Source organism: Myodes glareolus, chromosome 4, assembly GCF_982192425.1.
Source record: "Myodes glareolus chromosome 4, mMyoGla1.1, whole genome shotgun sequence".
Classification (NCBI taxonomy): domain Eukaryota; kingdom Metazoa; phylum Chordata; class Mammalia; order Rodentia; family Cricetidae; genus Myodes; species Myodes glareolus.
In genome coordinates, this window is record NC_142029.1 from 72,425,036 (window position 1) to 72,444,538 (window position 19,503).

At 48.3% G+C, this 19,503-nt stretch overlaps 1 long non-coding RNA gene across 1 annotated transcript; it reads left to right on the forward strand.

The window, feature by feature from the left end:
- Nucleotides 1-946: 946 nt before the first annotated feature.
- On the forward strand, nt 947-5,467 carry LOC125388605 (uncharacterized). The gene is made up of 3 exons (XR_007228291.2): nt 947-1,053; nt 4,743-4,888; nt 5,102-5,467. It is a non-coding gene; the product is annotated as an uncharacterized LOC125388605 (long non-coding RNA).
- The last annotated feature ends 14,036 nt before the right edge of the window (nt 5,468-19,503 follow it).

Consider the following 19,503-nt stretch of genomic DNA (forward strand, 5'->3'; position numbering starts at 1 on the left):
CACATGGGCATGCACATGGGCATGCACATACACATGCACACATATGGACTCATGCATATACACACAGACAATCACACACAGGCTGTGTGTAGGCGGTACAAGGAACGGGAGAGCCAAGGGTTGAACTGCTGTCAGAGTAAGCCAAGAACAGACTTGTTTGTGTCTGTGACAGCAGGCTGTGACAGAAGAGGACAGAGCATGCCTGTGCTTGTGGGCCACATGGGTGTGTGCCTCGGGAACCTGTGGCTATCCCTGCAGTCGACAGCCAACAACACGTTCTCACACTTTTGGGGGAATCAGACACTTCCAGGGTCCCCTTCCCTGTTGTCGTTTCACAGCCCACCTCCATTTCCCCCCTCCTCCCCACCTTAAGCTACTACTCAGAGTCTCTCTTTTAATCTCAAGATGCTCCTCTACCCCTCTACTTCTTCCTCCCTAGGGGCTAATATGACAGTCCCCAACTCTGGGACAAGCCTCTCTGTTCTGGGGATGGCAACGGCACTCCAGCCAGTGCAATAACCATAAATGCCTGTTCCAATCCCACCCCATCCTCCTCACCTGACTCTGAATGTAAATAATGAATGGAATAAACAAAGGCCTGAGCCACAGCCTCCACTTCAGAGTTTGCCTCTTAAACCTGGTGACCTTGTGCAAGTTAGTTAGGTTTCCAAGTTCTTCTTTCTTCTTTTACTTCTTTAAAAAGAATAGACTTCTTGTAGGGGATTAAATGAGATAATGGGATAAAGAACGTGAAGCCCCTGGCATTGCACCAACTACAAAGCAAACACTTCCTTTCTGGCCTCTAATTCACTGTCCCAGGGGCTTCCCAAGTCACACCTTCTGCCTGAACCTGGAGGTGACCTTAGAAGTCATGTGTTCTAGGCCCCACCTCCCCGAGCCCTAAATGAAGACTGTGCTTCCTGAAGAGGATTGAGTACTGATCATAGAGCAGAGGTGAGCATACTGATTCTGGCCTCAGCATTCAGCCTGCAGTCAGAGCCAGAGAAGGGTCACAGCGGTGAGCTTCCAGCGTTGGCTCCCTTTGGCTTGGAGGTAACACCGGGGCTTGGGGCGGGGAGCAGAGTCCCATCCTTCTCAGGAGTCTTGATCAGTTCTGCTCTGGCCCAAACTTGCACGGCCCAAGTCAGATCCCCTCCGTTTCCTGCCTGTACCTTGCTCCTCACCTCAGCTGTGACCCGCAGTGCTAAGGACAGCAGGTCTCTGCTGGGACTTGTCCTTCCCTTGAGCAAGAGTCCCAAGAAGGAATGTCGTGAGGACAACAGAGGTCACGTCCCTTCTGTTTGCCAGACCCAGCATGGGAGGTTTCTTGAGAGAGGAGTAGGTGTGTGAGCCAGGGGTGATGAGGCCCAGAAGTGATCTGGCTGGGAGAGAGAGCACAGCAGAAGCGCCAGAGAGGACGATGGGGCAGAAACCGAACCGCCTTATTTCCAGCCCCCTTGTCTGATCTGGCTGTGTAACATGGGCGAGTCATGCAACCTTTCTGTGCTCCCCTTTCTCACCTGCATTAATAGATGCTTCATAGATATATTGTGATTTTTATTTTGGTTTTGTTTTGAGAGATGATCTCCTTACTTCACACTAGCCTAGAACTTATTATGTAGCCCAGACTGGCATCAGACACACAGCAATTCTACAGCTTCAGCCTCCCAAGTACAGGGATTAGAGGCATAAACCATCACACACTGAGGTATATTATAAAGAAGTGCTTAGAATAACAGATGGCACATAATAAAAGTTAAATAAGTACTAACTGTGATTATTAGTTATTCATCTACTAAAAAACAGCCACAACAACAAAGGACAAGATTCATCTACCAGGGTCATTACCATAGGTAGGATGCTGAGGAAGGAACCCAGGACCCTCAGCATGGCATGCTAGGGAAGCCCTCTATGACTGACCTCCATCCCTAATTCAGTCTTCCAATAATCATGTAAAATCTACATATTTAACAAATTTCTATGAAGGTAAATAATAGAAGACTGTGGTGGTTTGAAGGAAAAACCAACCCCAAAGAGAGTGGCAATAGTAAGAAGTGTAACCTTGTTGGAGGAAGTGTGTCACTGTGAGGGGAAGGCTTTGAGGTCTCCTGTGCTCAAGCTACACTCAGTATGGCACATAGTTGCTCCCTGTTGCCTGTACATCAAGATGTACAATTCTCAGCTCCTCCTCCAGCACCATGAACACTGCCAAGTCCCTCCATGAAGATACTGGACTGGATCTATGAAATGGTACACGTCCCCCCCAACTGAATGTTTTCCTTTATAAGAGTTGTCGTAGTCATGGTGTCTTTTCACAGCAATCGAAATCCTAATGAAGCCAAGCACTCTCAGGACTGATGTGGGATTCCTGTCTGTATGCTGCGAATATGTTTTATGACCATTGGTAATAAAGAAGCTACTTTGGCCTATGGCAGGGAAGAATATAACTAGGTGGAAAACTAAACTGACTGCAGGGAGAAAGAAGGTAGAGTCAGGCAGATGCCATGCAGATACCAAAGGAGAAGGACGCCAGAACCTTACTGGTAAGCCACAGCCTCATGGCGGTGCACAGATTAATAGAAATGGGTTAATTTAAGATATAAGAGCTAGCTAGTAATATGTCTGAGCTGTTGACCAAACAGTGTTGCAATTGATATAGTTTTTATGTGATTATTCAGGTCTGGGTGGTCAGGAACAAAAACACAGTCTCTGCTAACAGAGGACCTTTAGCACAAGACCTAATGAATGTAGAAGGTCAAGGCAGGCTCTCTGAAAGGGACAAGTCCCAAATATCCCCACTGTGTCTGCACATCTGTGTACATGTAAGCATCCACAGGTACATGAAGTGGACAAAGCTCGGTTGTGCCCTGCTGATCTAGCCAAGGCACATGCCATGAACTTCAATTGCTACGACTTCACTTCTAAATCCCAGGGCAACAGTACTGGGGCTGGGGTGTGGCAGAACCAGGCTTCCTCCTCCAAGGTTTCCCATTGTCCAGTTGTAAGCAGGTCCTCTTCCTGCGGACTTCCTGCACCAGCTGGCCTCCTTGTGGGTCATAGCTGTTTTCTGCCAACTGTCCCAACCTAACGCCTCATCAGAAGGAAAGAAAAAAATCAGTGTATTCTGCAAGGTGTGTTACTATTTATTGTTACAGTTATTGTCTCCACTTCGCCAATGGAAAAAGAAACTCAGAACAGTGAAAACTCTTTACTAAGGTCATGCAAACCCTGCTTGCCTGGAAACCCTGCAATCTTCTTTCTTTTCAAAGACATGTTTAAAATTTATTCTGTAACAATTTCATACATGTACATAATGTATCTTGACCATATTCATTCCCTTGTCTCCCTCCCCCACATTTTGCAATCTTAAGCCAACATAATGTGTTTTTCTCTTTTCTTTTTTTTTAAATTTAATTTGTGTATGCCTGCATGTGCCACAGTGTCGGGGGGGGGGACATCAAAAGACAACTTTGGGGAGGGAGTCCTTTCTCTCCCTCAATCATAGGTCCCAGTGGCTGAACTCCAGCTTAGACTTATATGGCAAAGAGCCTTTACCCTCTGAACCATCTCCCTGGCTTCATAATATGCTCTTTTAAATAGTATGAGTAATAACTATTATTATAGCTAATACTTATATAGCACTTCCCTTTCTATATGTTGTACATACTTGAATTATTTAATCTCCATCATAACCTGTGAGACAAGTGCTCAGTCTGATACCCAGAAAGGTTGAACCCCCTACTCAAGGGCCACAAGGTGAGCCTTTCTGCTCGAAATCAGACTGGAAGAACCAGGAGTCACTTAGTAACCCAGGAGTAACTTAGAACCATGAGTCACTTAGTAACAACAGGCTCAGAAGGAAGACAGATGAGTCCTGGTATGGATGGGGCAGTGATGCCCAGAGCCTAGTCTGCACCACCATGAGCTGCCTCTATGAAGTATCTGCAAGAAGCCAAGGGTCTGGCTTCCTCTTGTACTTGGCCTCTTCTTTTCCCCTCCAGTTCTCCCAGTTTGATGATGGCTGGAGTACTCTCACCCAGCTCTGTCATCCACTAGCTTGGCCAGAATTCCAGGGCTCCTTGGTCCTTGGTGATGAAAAAGAATCAGCTGATACTCTGCCCAGAGGCCTCAGAAAGATGGAGGCCAGACACTGAAACTCCTTCTTATTCCTCTCCTTGGGTTTATTTCTTCGGAAGGTAACCAGCCCAGCACCATGGGCTTGACCCAGTACCTAGAACCCAGAGCCGAGACAGCATGACAGCCGATACCCTTGCATTATTCAACTCCACACAGAGAACAGGGTCAATGATCAGCTCAACTTAGGTCCCATTAGTCCCAGCCCCTCAAGTGACATTTACAAAACCAGCCCCTCACACCTCCATTGGGTAGACCCAGCTCTGTTCCCCTCAACTCAGAACAATGGAGGTCTAATGAAAGACGAGCACAAAAGAACAAGGGTGAGATCCTTAGAGAGCTTGGGAACCTAGAGGATCAACCTGGATTTTGGTTTTTAGCCTCTGGTACTGTCTTGCCATAATCATACAAATGCAAAGGGTCTGCACCTCTCCTTTTTCCTGGAGATATCAAACAGACAACTTGTTTGTCCCAGAGTTACCCACACAGAGAAGAAAAAAGTGCCTCCAGCTGGTGTGGGGATAGGCACACTGGGAGAGGCAGAAGTAGAGATCAACTGACTGAGCCACAACCTCAAGGTGACTGACTGGGTTCCCTCCCTCCTCCAGGTCCCCAGGCTCGGGCCGCCAGAGGTCTGTGTGAAGGACAGATCCAGTGTGGGGAGAAAGTAGCCTGCAACAGGAGGCTAAGAAGAAGCTCCACTGGATGAATGCTGACATTAGTGGTCCCTGCGGATGTTTGAGAGTGGCAGCAGGTGGGAACTGTGGATTCTGGGGAGAGGATACCCACTCCTATCTCAGAGCATCCAAACATGGCTTTGTGCTGAGCTGGCATGTTTCTGCCTCCCAGGTGGACCACAAAGTGGGAGGGAGCATCCATAAAGCTCCAGAGCTGCCTCTGTGGCCCTCAGCTCTGCCAGGAGCTGCTGCCTCCCCCTGTAATTGGTCATAATTTCTGTGATTTGCAGGTCCCAAGCTTGTCCAAGGCCCATTCTCCATCATGAGGGATGGCCACACAGTAAGCCATCCCTATTAACCTAGAGCTGACCCAGCCTGGACCCCCAAGAGCTGATATAGCAGGAGTCTCTGGGAAACAGGACCCCCAGCTCTTGCCTCCCCTGAGAAGAGCCCCACCTAGACCCTGGAGTCCAGAAGCAGGTGCTACACTTAACTTTTATCCAGGGGAATCTTTCATCAGACTTCTAACCCTGGACAGGATTGCAAGATGGACGCAGGGTTGTTGCTGTGAGTCCCTGAGTTTGGGCAGTTTGTTATAGCTTCAATAGGAAACACATGCCCGTGCTGAGCCCTTTGTGAGTGCCTGGCACACAATAAAAGCGCAACAGACATCACCTCATTGTCACTTTCGTTATCTTTATGGTTGGACAGGATGGAGGATGCACAGTTGCTTCCTATGTGAGTTGCTCAAAACCTGGACCACACTCTACTGGAGAGCAGAGACTGGATGGAAGACCGCCAGTGGGTAGGGTCAGCCTTGAGCAAAGAGTCACTTGGCACAGCCACTTTGTAAATATAAGACAGATGATCAGCACCCCTGCAGTCCCTTTCTTTTAAAGAACAGTGGTGGGCACCCGGGAGAGAGGGGTGGGCCCATCTAGCACAGACACAAAGATGTTCCTATAGTTGCCCCTGCAGAGATGACAGCTGGGAGCTTAATTGTACCCTATTCCACTCCTTACAATGGTACTGTCAGGGAGGCAGGGTGACTGAGGAAGTCTTGGCCCTAGGAGTGGTTTGGCAGCAAACCTTGCACCCACTGTGCAATGTACGATAAACAAGACATGCCATAGGAAGGACTTGGAGTCAGACAAAAGGAGAACTTCTCTGGTGCCCGGATAGCGTAGGACTTACTCTGAAGACCTGATAAGTAAGAAGGGCTATTTATTCTTCTGTCCTGCTACGAGTGGAACATGGGAATGGGGAAGGAGACAAGATGGCCCCCACAAACTCAGTCTGGCTAATCAAATATGGATCACCCATCCACAAAATACACCTCCCCAGTAACCCTCCTCATTACTGCTCTAGCCAGTGAGACTTTCCCCAGTACCTCCGGCCAGTTTCACCGTCCTCTCAGCAGAAACTCTAGTCCCCAGGGTCCCCTCGGTAACCGTACTACCTCACGACAGCGTGAAAAGATGTATATGCATCTGTCCCCGGTGGATCTTCTACTTGGTGGCCTTTCATAGTCCTTGGTTCTAAGGGAAAGGGCTTCTTATATAACCAGACTGAGCCCAGTGTAGAATGGTCTAGTGCTCATAGACTTCCCTGTGACAGGGACACTTCCTGTCAGACCAGGCCACACTGGACCTAGGTGACATGAGCTTGCTAGTAGCAAGGTCTAGGACTACTTATTTACCACAGGATCCCAGAGGGACTAAATTGCTTGTTTGTTTGCTTATTTTCTGAGACAGAGTCTCACTATGTCGCTCTTGCTGTCCTGGAACTCACTATATAAACCAAACTAGCCTCAGACTCACAGAGATATATCTTCGTCTGCCTCCCAGGTACTGGGATTAAATGTATTCATTGACTATACCCAGCCAGGACTGAATTTAAAATAGCCTAGAAGACACATTCCTGGGCATGTCTATAAAAGCGTTTTCAAAGAAGTTAACACAGAAAGAATGTGGAGAGCACTGTCTCATGAGCTAGGTCCTGTGCTGAATTAAAAAAAAAAAAAAAAAAAAAAAAAAAACAAAAACGGGAAAAGCTGAGCATCAGCATTCATCTCTCTCTGCTTAGTGACCAGCTGGGGGTGCAACATGACTGGCTGCCCCAGTTCTCACTGTCATAGCTGGAGTCGTTCTCATCACGGTTCCCTATCACAATGGACTGCACCCCCAAGATGTGTGAGCCAAGACACCCCCTCCCCCCCCCGTGTGCTTCCTTCCTTACGTTGTTTAATTCAGGTATTTCATCATAGCAACAAAAAAAGTAACTAAACTGGGTGGTGGTGGCGCACACCTTTAATCCCAGCACTCAGGGGGCAGAGGCAGGCAGTCTCTGTGAGTTCGAGGCCAGCCTGGTCTATAAGAGCTGGTTCCAGGACAGGCTCCAAAGCTACAGAGAAACCCTGTCTTGAAAAACAAAACAAAACAAAAAAACAAAAAAAAAGAAGAAGAAAGAAAGAAAGAAAGAAAGAAAGAAAGAAAGAAAGAAAGAAAGCTAACTGAAATTGGTACCAGGAGTGGGGATGTTGCTCTGAAGAACCTAACAATATGAAGTTGTTTTGTGAAACTCTGAATCTGGTTTGTAAAAGAAATATGGAAGAGTTTGGAGCATTGGGCTAAAGAAACTCTAGATAAGGTACTATAAGCAGAACTCTTAATAGATCATTCTGCTGGGGATTTGAAAGATCAAAATGTTCAAGAAAATGCAGGCCAAGGTTTCCCAAGAAGACAAGGACTCCATCAAGAACTGGGTTACAGGCTATTTGTGTTATGTTCTGGCAAAGAATCTGGCCACAGTCTGTCAGTGTCTTGTAATTTCAAGTAAGGCTGAACTTAGAAGCAATTAACTAAGTTATTTGGTGAAGGAAATTTCAAGTCAGCATGATATCCAGGCTGCGGCATGACTACTCCACACTGCTCTTAGTCAGATAGAGAGCGAGAGAGGGCAAACATATATGGGAAAATACGCAGTCTGATAAAGAAAGGAGTGAGCAAGTTTAAGGTTGCAGAAAAGCCAGTGAAGATAAAGCAACCATAATTGTTACAAAGATCAACCTCATGTTCCAAACTGGTGTAATAGGAAATATGCCCTTAGAGCAAAACACTCCCTCCCCCTCCCTCAATTAAAAGCTCTAAGTTGTGAAAATGCAAATTAGTTTATAAGGAGAGAGCCTGAAATGGGAATGCCATGAAAAGGGTTCCCTGCTAGAAAACAATTACATCACCCAGGAAAGCGATTTTTTTTTTCAGGTTAGTCTGGGAAAGTGCAGTACAGCTATGGTAAAAAGGAATCAGAATTTGCCTCAAGCTGGCCTAGGATTTGGCAGCAGCATCTATACAGTGCTGGTTTTGCAGGCATGTAAAATGCAAGTGTTACAGGTCGTACGGATTTGCACCAAGGTTTCCAGAAAGCTGCTGAAACCACACTGAATAGCAGGGTTGGATTCTCGGGCAAGGAAGGCCTAAGAGGCAACCGCATGAAGCTACAGACATGACCTTCAGGTTGCAGTGAAGATCTCAGATTTGGGGGAACTCCAAATGTGGGGTATCTGCAGAGGGAAGCTGTAGGCACTAGGCAGAACCAAGCTGAGAGAGTAGTTAGGTGTGATACAGAAAGAAGAATTAATGAGACAGGGCAGCACACAGCAAAGCCATTGGAGCCCAGACGAGGCCATCATAGCTCCAGATGCCACATAGCTTCAAGGTTTGATGTTTGCACTGCTGGGTTTCAATCTTGCTTTGGTTCAATCTTTCCTTGATATACTTCTGATTCTCTCTTTTTGCAATAGAAATGTTGATTCTGTGTCATTGTATATTGGAAGTATATTAACTTTTTAAAAATTATCTTATAGGAGCGCACAGCTAAGAGATTGCCTTGGGGTCCGGAGGGTACTTAGAATAATTTATTGCAAGATTTCCATGAGGCTTTGAGGACCACGGGTGGAATGTTATGATTCTAAAATGATGTGTTGAGTAGCAAGTTCACAAGGGGTAGGTTTGTAGTGCTTAATCTTCATCGTCAACTTGACTGGGTTTAAATTACCCAGAAAGCATATGGAAGCATCTGTAAGGGCGCTTCCAGAGAGCTTTCTCCTGAGAAGACCCTCCACGAATGTAGGCAGCTTCATCCAATGTGCTGTGGTCCCAGAATGAATAACAAGGGCAAAGGGAGGAAGCCAGATGAACACCAACACTCATCTCTCTCTCTTTTGGTTATGGACTCAATATGACCAACACCTGCCACCATGGCCTCAACCATGATGAACCGGACCCCCAAATTGTGAGCCCAAATGAATACTTTCTTCCTTAGATTGTTTCTCTCACAGGAGAGAGAACAGTAATTAACACAGGCCCCAAATCCAGGGGTAGGAGAAGGAAATGTCCATTGAAAAGGAACCCTAGAAACCCCAGGGTTCTTCCAACAGGGAGCTGAGAGGGGGGGCACTCTTGCCAGAGCAGATACCTGTGAGAACAGAGCAGGAGTGAGCTAGGTGTCAGGGAACCAGTGCTCCATGGGGCACACTGTTCCATCAAAGGGCCCATCCCATGCAGGAGCCACTGGCCGCTTAGGTGACGTCTCTTCTTTACTTCTGAAGTCCAGTGCCATTCGCACTGCCCTTACTCTAACCCCAACTCACATCTCACCTTCTGATAAGCCCTCTTTAGGACCCCCAACTCCAATTCACCCACATAAGGTAGAGCTGAAAGAGTAGTCTATTTGACAGACCTCAGGAAACATATCCACTAACTGAATCAGCTCACCCCTTTACATTACAAACGAGGATGAGAAGAGCCAAAGAGGGATAATTTATTCAAGGTCATGTGGCTACTGGTGACAAAACCAAGGTGAAGAAAAAAAAAAAAGACAGATCTTGACTACAATTCCACTGTTCATTCTCTTGCCCCTTTCTACCCAAGTCTTACTCTTGGGGACAGATGGTAAAGCCAAGACAGCAGGAGAGCTCCCGAAAGCAGCGCCTGGGGAAGCCTTCCTGCTCTAATTAGAGAAGTGATAACCTCATCCCAAACTCTGTCTAGACATAAAATTGAACATAAAGCTCCCTGAACCGTGCACAGTCCAACTTGTGGCTGGCACGGAACATAAATACAGAGTCCCCTATTTATTTCCCATCTACCAACCACATTTATTCCACGCCACCTCAGTGAATACAGACGTAATGTCTGGATAGACCAATGCATCTTGCTTGGCCTGGCAGCTCCCAGGTAGAGTTACCAGGATTGGGAAAACCTCAGAGCGTACACTGAAAAGAAGATTTTCAATTTAGCTGGGCATAGTGCTGCATGCCTACAATCCCAGCAGAGGCAGAAGATTGTCAGGAGTTTAAAGCCAACCTGGGATACAAAGGGTGTTCTAGGCTAGTTTATGCTACAGAGGGAGGCCATGTTTGTTTGTTTGTTTTAAGCGGTTTGTTTTTATTTATTTGTATTTTTATAAGATGAAGGTGACAATGGTGGAGGCAGATAAAGAGGGGTACAGAGAAGTGCAAAAAGGAGAGGGGTCTGGCTGGGGCATTCGGGAATAGAGCATTTGTCTCCCATGCAAGAAACCCTGGGTTCATCCCTGAACAAGCACAAAGGATAAAGAAGGGATGGGAAAAGGTGTGGGGAGGAGAGAAGGAGAAGGCGATTTCCAATGTCTTAGTGTCTTATCTAGGATTCCTACTTACCCACGAAGCTCTGCTTTGTGCAAACTGGTGAATATAAACACGTGTGTGTGTGTGTGCTTACTTGTTCTCTAGCCGTCATTCTTTCTTTGGACATGAGTACCCTGTCTCTCTGTCCCTAGTACTGATGTGTGTGTGTGTGTGTGTGTGTGTGTGTGTGTGTGTGTGTGTGTGTGTGTGGTACTGATTGAACTCAGACAGAACCACACTTCCTGGCTTTGAATTGAAGTGTAGCTACTTCCTGGCTATGAGCTATGAGACTTTGGGCCAGTGCCTTCACTTCTCTGGGCCTCAGTTTCCCCTTCAGTTAACCCTTCAATGACTCTCTATGACCATCATGGGCGTGAATATAGAGGCTCCCACAGCACCCTACTGGTAGCAGGCCTCTACCCGTTTCTATCTCCAAGTACTTTTTCTTGGCACCTGCTCCTGGTTCTGTGGTCTTTGCCCTGTTTTCCTGCAGAGGTAGCCTGGCAATTTCCAATTCAGCATTCCAACCTATAGCAGGATGGGCCATCTGGTAATGAAGTGAACTTGCAGTCATCAGGGATAATCGGGAAGAATCTAGATGAGTGGGGTGGGGGGAGTCCTTTCCAATCCTGAAAGTCCGTGAATATATGGGAAAACTCTCAGCGGCACCCACGTGAGGAAACCCTTGCATATGAATTGGGACACTCCCTCCACAATACCTACGAATAACAGGAAGACACACCATAAAACACACCAGCCAGCACCTCCCAGCCAACTCCTGTGCACACAACAATGGCAGGTGGCCAGTAGGAGCTGAGAGAGATCAAGGAGCTTGTCCCAGGAGCCTGAGCCCTACCACTCCCACAGCTCTTTTTACCCTAACCAGCTGCCTACCCCGCCCCCCACCTCCAGCTGCCCAGCTGGAGGCCGTGAGGGCTGGGACCAGGAAGGAAGCCAGCTCCTTGGATATGTAGATGGACCTGTAGGGAAGCGGGCAGTCGTGGGGCCCAGAACGTTGATGTTTTGCTATCCCAGCTCGAGTCACAAAGTCTTTTGTAGAAGGGTCAGAAAGCCCCACAGACGGGCACAAATCCAGCGCCATCCTGAAGCCTTGGCAGTTTCCCAATTAAAGATGTAGAGGAGGCATCAAGGACTCCTGCCCCCAGCTCTCCTCCTATCTTCTCCTCCCCTCCCCCACCTCGCCCAGCCTCAAGACTTCCTCTTGCACACAGCCTTCTGGGCATCCCTGGGGAGGGCCAGGTGAGCCACAGCAGCCACAGGCTTTGCTGCATCGTATTTATCTGTGCAGCAGCTGCATGGCGGTTCCTCTTTCCTAACAGTATCGGCTTTGCCTGGTATTAAAAGGGGTCCCTAAGTGCCACGAAAGAGCTTTTCAGGGAGTGTAGAGCCGGCGCGGGAAGGGTTGGATGGGGGTGGCTTGCTGGCCAGAATGAAGGTTTAGAGCTGGGGATGCATCCGAAGGCGCTTGCAAAAATGAGGCGTGGAGGGTGAGAGCAGGGAACCTGCAATCGCAAGGCAGATCTCTTCCTCCACACCGGGTCCCCACCCTGCCCTCCCCCTGAGTGATGGGGCTGCAAAGAGGCATTGTGAGTGTGTGCATGCGAATGTGTGTGTGTGCGCGCGCTAGTGTGTTCGTGAATGTGTGTGTGCATGTTTGTGTGTGTGTGTGTGTGTGTGTGTGTGTGTGTGTGTGTGTGTGTGTATGCGCGCGCGTGCATGCCTGTCCCCTCAGTTTCCCTACCACAGCCCGGCTACTCTTGCCAGTCAATGGCCTCTTTGTGGCACAGAGCGGAGGGGAGCTAGGACAAGCAGTGTGGGGGGAGGGGTACAGGATGCTTCTAGGACACTGGGGCACCGGACCGGGCCTACTGCTCTCGAAGTGACCCCTGCAACCCGGGAAGAGTTTGTCCAGGAACGTCTATGCACTCTGTGGATGCAAAGAACACGAAGTCAAACTAGGCAGTGGCCAGAGTCTCTCCGTACTGCGCTGTGACCACAGTGGTGAGCTCCATGGTCCTAAGTACTAGGAAAGACCCTGACGTGCAGCCCCCGTGCCCCACACCCGCTAGGTGGCGCTGGCCTCACTGTGCTCAGGCAACTTGGGGCAGGCTCAGCAGTTTGGAAGGCCTTTTGGAGCACCTGGAAGCAGTGGCCCGGATGAGAGGCACGTAGGAAGCCAGACTCACGAAGTCACTCGTTCAAACTGAGTTTGTACATGTCCATTAAATCGGACAGAGGGACAGTTATACTCCTTTGAAGATATAAAAGCCGTTATCCTCAAGGTCACAGCCTCAGAAACTAGAGCTGCACACAGAAATGTCACCCGGGGTTGTTTGGAGAAAGCTTCCAGAGTTACAGCCAATGCTGGGAATCCAGACCCAGAGAGAAACGAGGCCTTCTTGAACTCGGATGGGTTATTCTGTCGCAGTCAGCCTGAGCTAAGCCCTAAACTCTGTGACCTGGCACAAAGACTGTGCTCTGGAGCTCACGTGCTGGGGGAGGAAGCCCTCAGCACTCACCTCCAGGGACAAGTGCTCTGCAGAGGCTGCAGGCTCCAATCCGGGCCATGGCTGGAAGGAGGGGATTCTGCATCAGGAAGAATACCAGCCAAGCCCCTCTTAGGTCAAGGCTGAGATGAGAAAGGGTTGCCTGACTTCTAGAAGAGCACCACCTTCTAGGCTTCCTCAGCAAACTAAAACAAGGAAGTACGGATCCTGACTCCATGTGCAAGGCATAGTGAATACCTTTTCCTTTAGCCTTTGCTCCACTCAGGAGTGGATGTTAAGACCACTACAGTGAAGAAGTCTGAGGCTCAGGGAGGCTTAAGGGACTGGTCCAGAGTACCACTAGAGCATCCATGGCAGACTGAGGCCTGGGATCCATGACAGACTGAGTTCCACACCTCTTCTGCTATAGGTGCTGGCTGATTCTGGACCAAGACTAGACTTGTACCAGAGGGCCGGAACATGGGAGCAGAGGAATCAGAAGATCAGGGCCAGCCAGGCTAAGAAGCCTTCAGCTGAGATGCTAAGAATCTCCCACAGCTCTTCCAAGTCAGCCCTTTCTCCGAATCTCCTGACCACGCTACCATCCGCTTAACATTCTGCTCAGTTCCTTCTGCTCCGACTCCAAATGTTTATCAACACATGCTGTAATGTAATCAGCTCCTGGGAAAATACACACCAGGTAACGGATGCCTACAAGAGTGTCAAACAGATGTCTCCTCCCTGCCCCTCCTTCCTCCCTCCCTCTCAACCCCATCAGGCACACCCAGAAGGCTGGTGATGCCCTTCTCACCAGGCCACCTCCCAGTCTTGTCAGTGGAGGCATTCCTCAGGAAGCTGGCAACACAGAGGGCAAGGTCTGACCCTGGGGTGCAGCAGTGTGTCAGGCACCTTGCTGGGGTCTGTGCGTCTCATCTCAACTGGCCCTCACGGCCCCATTTTGCAGATATTAAGGTCCAACTGTGATGACTAACCAGAGTGAGGCAGCAGTGACAGCCACTCTCCCTGCCCTCCCATCAGGCAACCTCCCTACTGGGCACGGGCTTTGAAAGGGAACTCCCCTCATGACCTTTTGAAGGGTCTAAGAGTCTGCCTGAACTCAGAGAACATGGCAAGCAGGTATTTAGAGGCTTGAAAACTGTTCTTCATTTTAGCCAAAGTAAATGTGTTGCAAAAGAGGACTCCGAGGGAGGGGACACCCCATGCTTTGTCCTTTCCTCCTCTCTTCCCCTCAACCAGAGCCTTGAGACTCATAGACAGCCTAAGGACAAGGAAGTATACAGAGCTGGGGAGAGTCCAGGGAGGACAACTTCCTCTCCCCCCCCCCCCCAGGCCTTTCCAGGGCCTCTGGGATCAGCTGTGTGAGGCTGGGTGTCCTAAAGGAAATCGGTATTTGCTTTTCTCTCCAACACATTCAATTGCTCCTTTCATCTGACAGGGACTGTAAATGAGACTTTATGGGATTTCTAATGATGGCAGTTTCCCTTTATCAGCCTCCAATTCCCACTTCTCGGCTGGCCTGAGTTGACTCCGGGAAATGTTTTGACCAGGAATCAAGACTCCAGCAGGCGCTGTCCTGGTCACTGCTTTCTATAATGAGGGCTGGAAGTTGTCAAACTGGCATCCAAGGTGACTATAGGAAGCTCACCACCAAGAAGCTCACCATCTGACAGCTGACTACCTCCCAGAGGCAGAACTTCATCTCCTGGTTCTGATTCTTCAGCCATAAATGTGGAGCCATAATGCCTATTCCTCCTATCTACCCCAAGAGCTGCTCTAAGGTCCCAGTGAGAGTCCAGACCTGAAGGCCTTGGAAATATAGATAGTGATCACCTGACCTGAGTTTGCTAAGACTATCACTGCTGCGAGATTCTATGTAGGTGCAACAGGGAGAGGAAAGGAAGGCTGCAAGAGCCAGGGTGAGCTTGTTTGTGTACACAAAAGAGTACCCACCTGTTCTGGGGAAGGGCGGAGTTCTCATATTTGCACCTGCTTCCAAAGGCAATAGATGAGGTAACATATATGTATCTGCAAGTGTTTGTGCACACATGAAAGTGTCTTCATATAATGGTATACATGATATAAAATACAATACAAAACTCCTACATGCCAGGCATTGATGCGGATGCTCCTTTTAACTTCTGTGATGTGTCTTTAAGGGTGTGAAAAGGCCCACAGGCCAACATATTACACAAGCAACTATTGAGGCTGTATAATGGTGTTTTCAACACAGGTATGTCAGTATTGAAAGAGTTATGTCTCAGATAAATCTAATGTAACTGAAAGTCTATTCATCTCACCCAACTAGCAGGAAGGGCCTCTGTGGGCTTGCCTGACTTTCAGTATGCATGTAAGCAAAAATGTCAGGCAGACTAAACATACATGTTCTCATGGATGTGTGACTGCATGTACATATGGGTGTGCACACGCCTCTCCACTCCTGGACCAATTAATATAATTATTCCTTGTCTACCAGCTGCTGCGAGTCCCTGACTGGCTCTGAGCACTATTGCTGTGAGCCATCTAGTCCACAGAGACACAATGTGGTAGCAGCAGTATATTTGGGATGGGCAGATGGGTAGAACTCAGCATTTCGGAGTCACTGTCTGTGAAGGTGTCAGGACCCCTGCCCGAGGATGGTGTAGATTCATGCACCAGGATAGGAGCAGCAGGGGTGTGCAGCAGGTGGGAAAGACTCAAAAGCCTTCAGAACAAGACAGGCAGAGCCAGCACTGCCATGTTTAGAGGACCTGGAGATGACAGGACAAAGCAGCACCTGAGCGGTCTTGGGGTGAGCGGCTGCTGAAGGGACAGGCCTTACCACAGCTCCTGACTGCCCTGGGAACTCACTCTAGACTTCAGGAGGTGACACATAAAACCCACATAGCATGTATCTCCCAGCCCCTTCCTCGCACCCCCCCCCCTCGGTTTTTCAAGACGGGTTTCTCTGTTTAACAGCCCCCCTAGCTGTCTTGTAGGCCAGGGTAGCCTTGAACTCACAGAGATCCACCTGCCTCTGCCTCCCACGTGCTGGGAGTAAAGTGTGCACCACCATCACCTGGCTCATACGCTCCTCTTGCTCAGCCCCAGGCACCCTGAACTCTCTCTCAAGAGGGAGTTCACCTGCCTGACTAGACCATCCTCAATTTCTGCGGCATACTTCCCAGCCTTTTCCAGTCTCCTGGACTAGCAACAAGTCCCTACACACATGACAATCCCACAGGTTCCTAATTTCCCTACGATCCCACTTCCGGATTCCTGCCTACCCTACTAGACTTTGCTCCCAGGAAGGAAAGGGGCGTAGCACCTGGTTGTAGATTGGCTGTAACTCCTTTCTGGGTTCTAGGAATTAAAACTGGGACCTCTTAAATGCTAGGTAAATCTCTACTACTGAGTTCCATCCTCAGTCCCCATAAATATAAGTTCTTCACATATAAATTGTGGTGCTAATCCAGGCAAGCTTCGGAGCTATAAGGTCTTAAGGCCAGAGAGAACCATTCTTCCCCAATTCCTTCCTCCTTAAGCCTTCCCTGTTCCAGTAGCGTCTGTCATTCCCAACAAGTAGGAAGAAACGGAGTTTGCAGTGCACTTATGGAGATTCTCAGAGTCATCAGCACCATCTCACAAGTGAGGCTACTAAGAGGACCAGTAGCTCATTAAAGTGAACGAGGAACTGGAGAGATGGCTCAGTGGTTAAGAGCAGTGACTACTTTTCCAGAGGGCCCAGGTTCAATTTCCGGCACCCATGTGTCAGCTCACATCTGTCTGTAACTTTTATTCCACTTAACCTCACACAGACATTCATTCAGGCAAAATAATAATGCACATAAAATAAATAAATTTTAAAATAACCACACAAAAAAGAAAGTGAGTGATTGTTCTAGTTTGTTCGTGGCCTTCCTAGTTTTAACAAAGGGAAGCCTCGTGTTCTGGAGTCCCCTCAATTTCAGGCAAGCCAGTACGGCAGGCCACTCTTGTCCCCGGCTTCACAGCTAACAAACAGCCAATCCAGAACCCTATCCCAGCTCTCTCGACTCTTTATCACACCCCATCCGCTGGCTAGGCCGCCTCCCAAGCAACAGAACAACACATGGTCTCTGTTCCTTTAAATCTCAGTTACCTGCATGGGCACTGTCTGTGCTTTGGCTGTCACCCCAGGCCACTTGCCACCTTCTTGGAGCACCTCTTCCCAGAGGCGTGTGCTCAAGGAGAACAGGGCACTGATATTAACCTAAATCAAATATAATTCAGAGTTCATTTCTGCAGAAAAAGCACTTTTCATAATACAGAAAAATTAAATTATTAAAGTAACTTCATAATGGTATTAAAGCAAAAATTTAAATAAAATTAAAATAAAAAATCTTCACCCACAATTTATTTTCATTTCTCCACATTACCTTCTCTATAGTTGCCTATTTCTGTAGAGAACTGTAAAACAGTATGTGAAACCTGCTTGGTTGTTCCTGCTTCACACCATAAAAACCTGACGTGGACTCTCTTCTTGCCAGGGTCTTTGTGTCACTGTCTGGTAACAGGCAGCCTGGACACAGAACAGCAGCTCTATAAAGCCTGCTAGAGCTAGCTTGCCATATGGACACTGTCCTTAAACAGATGTGTGGGCTCCCAGACAGAGGGACACAGCTTTCCTCCATCCTTCCTTTGAAAGGTTGAGGTTAACAAGTGTAACAGCCCTAACTCTCGGGCCCAGCCTCAGCTCAGCATGTCCAGGGCAAATGTCCACAGTGTGCCCTTCTCTGCTGGACGGGAGCTGAGCTGGAGAAGTCAAGCTTCTCCACACTTAATAATTCTATTACTTAACCTCACATGGCTCTTGAAAAGTCTGCTCCCCAACTGAGAAGACATCCCCTTATAATTTTCTTAACCCCTAGATAGGAAGATGACATGTCCTCTTCCTTTCTCAAAATCTTTTGCCCCTTGGGTCCCTGCACCGAAGCGCGGCCCAATCCTTCCCATCCTCATGACCTAAGACAACTGTCTGTGCAGATCTTCACTCAACCCTCTTCTAGACACCGCCCCAGAGTTTAAGAACCCCCACCCAGGACAGGCATGACGCCTCAAGTCACACACAGAACTCCTTGGATTCAGGGTGGTAAAGGGCCTGAATGCTAGGAAGGCACCTGGACCAGAAGCAAGAAGGAATGCATTAACTTTCTTCCAGGCTTCATTCTTTCTAGAGAATCGGATGGTTCAAGATGGGACAGGATGTAACTCAGTTGGTAGACAGTTTGTTAGCATGCATGAAGTCCTAGGTTTCATTCCTATCAATATGGAAACCAGGCATTCCAGGGACACACCTGTAATCTCAGCATTTGTGAGGTGGAGGCAGGAGGATTGGAAGCTTAAAGTAACCCTTGGCTACTGCGGTGGTTTGAAAGAAAATGGTCCCCAAAGGGAGTGGCACTATTAGGAGGTGTGGCCTTGTTGGAGGAAGTGTGCCACCATCACCGCTGGAGCAGGCTTTGAGGTTTCTTTTTTTCAAGCTTCCCTCAGTGTGACAGTCAGTTGACTTCCTGTTGCCTTCAGGTCAAGATGTAGTCAGTTCTACATCTGTCTTCATGCCACCATGTTTCCTGTCATGATGATAATGGGCTGAACCTCTGAAACTGTAAGAGGGTGCCCCCCAATTAAATGTTTCCTTTCTGAGAACTGCCACGGTCATGGTGTCTGTTCACAGCAATAGTAAACCTTAACTAAGACAGAAATAAAGTAAATTTGAGGCCAGCCTATAAGAGCTTGTATCAAAAGCAAACAACAACAACAAAAAAAACCAAAACAAAACCTTTGGACTTCAGTTCCACCAGCCATTAAGGTTCCTGGAACATCTCCTGAGGCTGCTCTTCAGTTAACCATCTTGGTTCCTTTTCGACTTACTAAATCACTGGACCTGGGGGTGAGGCGCAGTGGTATTCAGCTGGTCGTCCCAAGAGCAATGGCAGCCATGGCAATGAGGAAGCTCTGAGGTGATCTCTCTAGGAATAACAATAATTAAATGCTGCTAAGCACTGTGGGATACAGAAGCACAATCGTAATCACCACAGCTACCATGGCGATGATAACAGTAATTAGGGGCTGTGGTTTCCAGTTCCCCCCAAGAGCACAGCCCAGGGTGATGATGACCTATCAGGTGAGGGAAGGGAGTGCCTATGGCAGGTGGGGCATCCCGGGGATTGGCCAGAGCTTTGGGCATCCTTTCTCCATGGGATTCTGTCTTCTGATCCTGTTTGTGTTTGTGGTCCTGCTGCCCCTCCCTTCCTCCTCCACCATCCTCACCATCTTTCTCTCCTCACACCTCAACCTCAGCTGACTTTACCCTGAGGTCCAGAGACCCTGGGTGGGGTAACCTCTTAATCAGTGTGGCACTTCTCCTGCCAGCAGAGTTCAGGGTTTGGGGGAACCTTGGGGATTTCATAAGGGTTTCCTCACATCAAAGTAAGCTTTATTAGCTAATTACTGAATGACACAGAGGGGCCTGGGAGAT